Below are 9,149 nucleotides of genomic sequence, written 5' to 3' on the forward strand. Positions count from 1 at the left end.
CACCAAACTACCCTCAGAATGTTGCAATTATAACGTCATGTCTAAGTCAGCTTTTAACCTCACAGGGACATTATTTGAAATGATAAACATCCTACACAAATGTTCTTTGAACATCAGATTAAAATATTTTCTTTAAAATAATATTGCAACTTGTAGGTAACGTAAACCAGTGTTGTGGGAATGTTGCCTGCTAGCTGGAGACCTTTTCCTCTGTTTTCTCTGATTCAACTAACTCTAATTTCAAAAGCATTTGTGTCTTTCTCCTGCAGAGAAAGAATAGTTTTATGAAAAGACTATCTTTCCAGTAGTTAAATACTTCTTTAACTTATCGATGTTTGCTGAACATAAACATAATGTGGACACAGTTCAGATAACAACGTACCATATTCATTTGAAAAGTTACATTTTTCATGTAATGCTTTATTTTATGTAGTGAGGTGTGATAACACTACATGACAGTAGTATTCTGGAGCCAGCTTCACTGTGGTATTTAAGCACATGTTGTTGCAGCCCCCTGGCAGATCACCAATCAGGCCAAATACTCAGGTGTGTCGACCTTTCTGCAAGCCACTGCAACCTCTGTGTACCTGCAGCTGATACCCAACCACAATCCACTGCCGTATCAGCCTGGATATTTTCACACATTGATCTTGTGAATTCCTCTCAGAACTGCTGGAAAAATACTCGGAGGTGATAATAGGATAAAGATCTTGGCACTGGCCAGGTCCACAGCAACAAATGCACATATAGGAGTCAGTCAAGCAGAGGAAGACAGAGGACATTCACATCCAACACCAGAGATTATCTTTGAACAGAGATAGGACTGAAATTCTCCCGTTACATAGCATGACCGCCATTAACTGTCAAGCTCCACATTGCAGTTGTGGACTGAGAGCAAATGGTCAAATAGTCAAATTTAAAAATACTGCTGTCTATAAAAAAATACCAATTGTTGGCATCAATCCTGGAACATGAATATCAGCCTTCAGAACTCCATATCAATCAAACAGCAGCAGGCTCTTCCTCGCATAAAAAAGGACAGAGCATTGAAATGGAACATATTAGTGATGACACACTGAGCCAACATCCAGAGCTCCACACACACTTGAAAAACTCAAGTGTTGTGTCAAAGTGGTGTCTTGATGAACTCTAACTGAGAATGAATGGTTACAATCATCTCAGTGTGGGAAAGTGCATCACCAATCCAGGCTGGAAGTTTTCTTTTCATTATTGGTGGGAAAGTAGGCTGACTTTAACAGGAAATGGAAACTTCAGAAGCGTGGCGGAGCAGCCACGGTCATCAGATTGCAGAGGGAAGTGCAGCTGCACTTATCGCACATGGCTGCATTTCAAATGGTTTGGGAGAGTTACTCAACTGAGTTAACAAACCTGGAAAGTATGGCATCTGTGGGCAGGCTTTTCATGTTCGATTGGATTTCATGATCTTCAACATGTTAAATTCATCAAATTTGAAAATGAAAGAAAGAGTGAGAAAGAAAGGGACAAGTCATTTTTTCCATTCTCTCATTACATTGACCTCAGCTTTGGTGAACTAGGCGCCTATACTGTAGTGTAGAACAAAAGTGGAGTGAAGCTGCCTGGCCTAACAGGACGTGTGCTGTCTGCGGGGGCTCAGGACGGGAGGATGCCACTGGTTGTCCCCCCCCCCCTCTCTCTATATATATATAATTGGACCTGTGGGTCTTTGCTGCCTGTCCTACTCTTTCTCTCCCCCTGTCAGAATAAAGGCAAAAGCCAAACAACAACAATAACAAAAAACCCCAAACAAAGAAACATATATAACGTATATGAAGTGACCATATGTGGAGGAGTGAGGGGTGGATCTGACTGAGAAGCCAAGGACACTATCAGCAGACAGCTGGTAACTTAAAGTGATCTCCCTTTAATATGCATAACTTTGGCCTTTAATAAAATGTAAAATTGTGAATCATATAAAAATTCACCCCTGTACAGTTGTCATGAATGTTGAAATTAGCTATAGAAGCCAAAACTGTTAACCTTGGAGGTTGCTGCTTGGTAATCATCCAGACTTTTGGTAGCAGTCCTGAAAACATCCCAGTCTGTTCAGTCCAAGCACGCACAAACATCCTCCGCAGCTTTTCTGGTCATCTGCTTTGACGCCCTCACAACAGGTTTACAAAGCTTTTCTGCTGTGTACTGATCCTGGATGAGAAAGAGTTCCTGTCATTGCAGAGACATTTCAGTCAAAAACTGAAAAAAAGAAATTTAAAAAAAGCTTATCCACTGGGTCTTTACATCCTTAGATGATGGGAGTGCATGAGGAATTTTCAGTAACACTTTATACAAAGACCACATCTATAATGCATTATAGTGAAATTTCATGGTAAAATATATTCAATTATAAATGTCAAGGGTCTTATGGATGCTCTTGACAGTTATAAACTAGAGGTTGACTGATGGGACTTATAATGCATTATAAATACTCACCTATACACGCATCAACACTTGATTGTCATATTCTTCAGCTTTGGAATAGACTTGTGAAGATGTCTGATTAGAGACTCACTGAAAAGATATTTAATTGGGACATCTCACATTTAAGGTGATACATGGTACAAGCCAAAATTATGAACTTATTGTCTCATAGGGGATGGTTATAGTATAGATCCCCGTGTGAAGTATAATTTAAACAAAGGATAAAGATTGCTGTGCGTTTTAACGTTAGCTCTGGAGACTGGCAGGTTTAATGACACTCGAAAGGAGGGCAGACTCTGTTCGTTGTGTGACCTTGGTGATATTAAGAATGAGGTGCATTTTTTTTTTGTTGCCCTGTTTATGATGTACAATTTCTAAATTGTTATGCCAATTTCTTTTGGTTGGATGGATATGATAAACTTGATTTGTGCTTCAGGAAGGGAACCTTTTTTGTTTTCAAATTTCCTGGCTCATGCTTGGCAGACAATGCAGAATATATTGTTTAAAACCGAGCTGTAAATTATCTGTGATCTCTGTAATGAAATGAATTATTTGACTGCTGTAACTGTGATTTTGGTGTGTTATAAACCCATGAGGGTTGACATGAAAACAAAAGAAATCAATCAATCAATCATTTGGTAAGGACTAATAGTATGCTATAACACTCCATGCAGTACCATAAGTTATTGTTATACAAGTTAGTTCCAACCAAGCAATTTGATTGGTTAAGAGGCATTCCATGAGTGCTGATATAGGAGTACAACATCACTGGGACTGTTAACTTTTAACTCTGCATGTATCTCTCCGCTTCACAGCCATTCAATTTTTTTTCTTATTAATTAGTGTAAGAGTGAAAGTGGGATATGTTTATATTATGGTGTAAACATAGGTTCAAACAGCTGGCGCAGTTCAAGTAGCTGTCAGTTGGTCAGGTTAAAGGAGGAGAGAAGAAGAGAGGAGAGAGAAAAGATTGGGGGGCGAGAAAATATGGGAATTTTCAAACGTGGTTTGAGCTGACTGTACATGCACTGGAGCTACTAAAAGTTATGAAGAAGCCCAGTAGGGAGCAGCTGTAACAGACGGGTTTTGGTGAACCGCCGTTCACTGGAAGTAAACCAGCTGTCACAGATTTTACAAGGACGTGCAGTGAGACAGGGACACGCTCGTCAGACACTAATGGAAAATCATGGCAGAGTACACATACAGCCATGATGATATACAAGCACAACATCACTCCCTCTTGTGTGATGTTGCTTAATTGTATTTGTTCTATGACAATATGATAGCCTGTGACCTATTCCTTTAGTTTGCTTATTAAATTTCCTTTTGTACAGAACGACTGATACCATGGCATAACTCTAGCAGTTGGATGATCTGATCCAAGTCGATGTTGGTTCTGTCTTGTCAGCTGAGGTCCTGTGATAGCTGCTCTCTAATGACCTTACTGGCTTTCTCAGTGTTGAGCAATGTTGCATCCAATGGTCTGACAGCAGGAAAGAGAACAGAACCTCAATCAGAGAAAAGTCTGGAAGTGACTTTTGGAAATCTGAGGTATTTACATTGTCAAATTTAAAACAGGGAGTATGGCTGTTCATCTACGGTGGCTCAGGAGTAATTGTGACATCTTAGATCTTAGTTTTATTACTTCATTGCTAACCCTAAGGCTAAACGTGAATCCTAAGTTTTCCACACCTATTGATACAAACAGTAGCTATGTTAGCTTAATGGTAGATTTTGATGAAGCCTACAGATGGTTTGGCATCTGTTTGTCTGTTTCATGGAAAGTAGGGCTGGTTCAGCAGAACTGATCCAACTGGGAGTTTCTGAGTGGTGAGGCAGGAGTTTGCAAAGTTTCCATCCAAAGATATTTTGGACCAACACGATGTGGTAATTCCTTAGTGATGATTCAGATCCTCAGCAACAGTTCAAATAACGGAAAATGTTCTTTTCTGGCTTGAGATCTTCTAAAATGTTTGTATTTTACAAACTTGGATAGCTCTTATCTGTAGCCAAAATGTCTGTGTGTGTGTGTGTATGTGTGTAATATAAGTTAAGTTGGTCATCACAACACAACACTGGTCCTCCACATGGACTGGTCTCTGTTCCATGACTCCCACACTTTCTTGCCGTTCTCTGTCTGCAAAGGGTTTTCCTGGATCTACACCCCCCCATCCCCCACCAGTTCCCAGACAGAGAGACGATGTGTGGGGGAAGTTATGGCACCCAATTCCAACTTTAAAGAGCATGCATACTACATGCTAACATAAATTCTTCCTCCTCAGTGCATGGTCTTCATCACCTAGTTTTCCCCTTGTCTCCCCTTCCACATGATGACCACCCCTCTTGGGAAAAGGCTGCTGCTGCTGGGAATTAGATGTTTGATATGGAAATTCTTCCATTTTTTTTCAATATTTGTGTCTATGTGTGGTGTCCTTTTTTTCTTTTAAAAATTATAAAGAGCATGTATGCTTATGTTATAGAATAGACAGAAAGGAAACAAACAGGAGAGAAAACAGACATTTAAAGGTAGGGTTGGGCACTGAGTCTCGAGCATCGATGGGAACCGGGACTTACATTCTGATTCTCCTGGAACCGTTCAAATTTTTAAATTTCGATTCTTAGTTTCTATGCCCAGTCCACTGACCAGAAGAAATAGCTGTCTAACACCAACGAAGAGAAAGCCACCGAACACCAACGAACAAGAAGCCGCATGAATGATTGCAACCATGGCAACCATGGACAGTGTGCAATGGCGCTCAAAAGTTTGGCTGAACTCTGGTAAAAAAAAAAGACCGGTTGGCTCAGTGCAACATTTGCAACACAATTATATCGTGCAAAAGAGGGTGCATGACCAACATGATTAAACACCTCAGAGAGAGTGCCCCGTCTTTGACGCGCTGTGCCGGCCTTTCTCTAACCAGTCAGAATCAGGTAAGTAAAACAATAAATTATGTCTGCCTTATGCCAACATTAAGGCAGCAAACAAACTGTACTGCTAATCAATGGGTCAACTCAAATATCCAGCTAACGTTAGCCCGTGTACTTTTTCATAGACAAATGACCTGACGTTATCGCTAACGTTAGCTAGGCAGTAGACCAGGCTCCGCGATGTGCTACTCCGTTCACCGTAGCATCCAAAGGAAAGATATCAGTGCAACAAATTGAAAGCTTCATCTACACCCAGCAAACGTGTGTTCTCCACTGCAGGAGACACTATTTGTCCAGAACGCTCATGCATACTGCCTGACAAGGTAGATATGATCATTTTCCTCGCCAAAAACTGTTTCTGATTTTCTACTGTACCTGCTGCCAATCTGGACTGGGTTTTACAAGTTGTTCTTTTTCGTTTGTTTAATAGTCTGCACCAGGTTAGCCCATCAGTGGGAGCTCAGTAACATGTTTAAGTGCATGCAGCATCAGACACTCTCTAACACATAAACAACAGGATATGTGTAAATGTTTTTTCATGAGGTTTTCAAAAAGAAAGTGTACTCCTGTGGAAGTAAACTTCATGACATTTATATTCAAGTACAAAATTTTGATTTTTATATAATGGTTGAAAATAGCCCTGTGAGACATTCATAGTGAAGTTCATATAATTAAAAAAATCATGGAGAAGTTCAGACATTTTATCCAAAAAAAAACTGGTTAGTGCCCTCATTAAAACCATGCAAAGTTTTTTTGACCCTGCCTCTTAAAAGAATCGGAATCGAGAATCGTTTGGAACTGGAATCGAAACGAGGAATTGGAATTGGAACCGGAATCGTTGAAATTCAAACGATGCCCAACCCTAATTAAGGGTCTGTTTACACTGAAACATCTCGCATTGAACAAGAAAAATGCAAAGGTTAAATTAAAAAAATGCACTGCAAGAATTGTATGAAGCCATCAGCAGCAACATCACTAAGCAACTGGATGGAATCTTCAAAGTAGCTGCTGATTTTAATCAAACAGACCTCAAATCTGTCTTCCCTAAATTCCACCAGCATGTCCAGATCCCCACCAGAGGAAGTAATATCCTGGACCATGTGTATACAAGTATTCCTGACATCTACAAAGCTCTCCCACGCCCTCACTTTGGCCTATCAGATCATATTTCTCTGCTCCTTCTGCCGACATATTGTCAGCTGGTAAAAAGGCTCAAACCAGCAGTTAAAACTGTTAAAGTGTGGACAGATGAAGCCACAGCAGCTCTACAGGACTGTTTTGACTGCACAGATTGGCAAATGTTCAGAGATGCTGCCACTCAAGATAACAAGATCAATCTTGAAGAATATGCATCTTCTGTGACATCATATATCAGCAAATGTGCTGATGATGTGATGATCACAAAGATGGTGAGATCATTCCTCAACCAGAGCAATAAATCTGCCTTTCAGTCAGGGGGCAAGGAGGCACAGATTATCGCCAGAGCACAACTTCACAACTCCAGAGCTGGCATCAAGGAGGCTAAGAAGAGAAACCAACAGAGACTGGAGAGAGACCTCAACACGACAGCATTAAAGATATGTGGCAGGCGATTCAAAATGTCACAGGCTACAGCAGCAGAAGAGCCCCCATCATATGTGAGGCCATGCTGCTGGACGAGCTGAACACATTTAACACTCGCTTTGACCTGCTCAATAAGGACTCAGCTGTGAAGTCTACTCCACCTCCAGAGGACTGGCCACTCTCAGTAACCACAGCAGATGTGAGAAAACTCCTGCTGAGTGTGAATATAAACAAGTCCACAGGCCCAGACAACATTCCTGGATGTGTATTAAAAACGTGTGCTGATCAGCTTGTTAATGTCATGACTGACATTTTTAACATCTCACTCTCACAAGAGACTGTTCCCTCCTGCCTCAAGACAGCCATCATTGTCCTTGTACCTAAAAGTCTGCTGTATCTAGTCTTAATGACTACCGCCCTGTGCTCTGAGAAACTGGTTCTCCAGCACATCAAAGACAACATCCCTGCCTACAGGTGAGAAGAACACAAAGGATACTGAAAGACAGCAGCCACCCCAGCCACAGTCTGTTCACCCTGCTGCAATCTGGAAAAAGATACAGAAGTATCCGCTGCAGAACCACCAGACTACAGAACTGCTTCTTTTCCCAGGCTGAGAGACTCCTCTACTTCTCCTTCGACGACAAAAAGATGTAGCAGGATTAAGGATCACCTTAAAATTTAATTTCTTCTTAAACTATGTTTAAGAAAAATTACAATAAAGTTACCTGGTACCTTGTAGACTTTTTTGCAGTTTGACCTTTCCTTCCTTTTAGGGTGCCTGAAAACGCAAACTCTTAAAACTGGGTTTGAGAGTATAATCTTTACTCTTTTTTAAACACATTATCGGTATGTTCATAATTCATTATATACAGTACATTGGCATCATAATGGGTTATGATTATTTTCATAAAGCATTGTAAATAACCATGAGTGCCTATAACGCATTAGCATAAGCATTATAATGCATTACAAGTATGATCATAATCCGTTATAATGACCTATAGACAGGGGCTTCACAGAAAGTGTAAGAATGTATTTCAGCTGTTTTTGCAGATCTGATTAGATGAGGTTTAGCGTTTTCACAATGTTATCGTGTTTTTTTTTAAACGCAAAGGAAAGACTTTTAGTAGGGTTGTTCTCATATAAACATGGTCTAAAATGTGTTTTTGAAACAAGGCAATGGCATGGGCCAGTGTGTGTTTGTGTGCACTATGTGTGGTACTGCGGAGTATATGCACTGGCTAATTCCAGCCGTGGCCTCAGATGCACCGTGGGGGAGTTTACAAGCTACAACAGAACACTGTAACAGCAATAACAAACAACAGAGGGAAGAGCTCCTTACAAGCGTGAGGCAGACAGAGGGACTAGCGCTAGGTCACCATCATGCCAGGGCCTTCAGCCAACCACACTGCACTGCTCAGGATCCTCAGGTCACCTGTGTGGGGGAGGTAGCTCCAGAACACATTAGCGTGTTACGAGTTTGAATGTCTCGTCAATATAAGGAGATGTTAATATTTTGCATATTTTCTATCACTGAAATATTTAATAGAATGCAGTTTGACTTATCCCATACATGTTTTACCTTCACAGTAAGAATCCAGTCATAACAAGTGTCTATTTCAAATTCTAAACCATAGATCTCTTTAGAAAGTATCACAAGACATCAATATTTGGTCACTTAATTTAATGTTTTTAATGTTTTAGAGAGCAGGCAAAATATATTTGTTGCATATTTTGTTTATGCAGAAAAAAAACCCAAACCTCTATGACACAATATCATATCCTTTTTGAACCTAATACATAAAAACATAAAATATAGAAATAAATAATGATTTAAATTTATTTTATTGAACTGAAAATGGCAAGAAGATTCTGGAGCGGTGTGGTTCATTATATAACCATTTATAACTATTACATCCATCAAACACTGTCCTCATTGCTACCCTATATCATAAAAAAATCTCCATAACTACTATCCAATTATTACTTTTAACTATTAATTAAACCTTAACCATCATTTAACCAACTAACAAAACAAACAAACAGAAAAACTATATAATATTTCCATACAAAGTTTTAAAATCTGAGCAAGGATCTGCAGGATATTTAGAGTGACAGCAGCATCCATTCATACAGTGTAAAAGCTAACGGTGCTAAAGATGGATCCCAAATATGCAACAACATTTTTGCCAACACTAGAT

The sequence above is a fragment of the Plectropomus leopardus genome, chromosome 7, assembly GCF_008729295.1.
Source record: "Plectropomus leopardus isolate mb chromosome 7, YSFRI_Pleo_2.0, whole genome shotgun sequence".
NCBI classification, from domain to species: Eukaryota; Metazoa; Chordata; class Actinopteri; order Perciformes; family Serranidae; genus Plectropomus; species Plectropomus leopardus.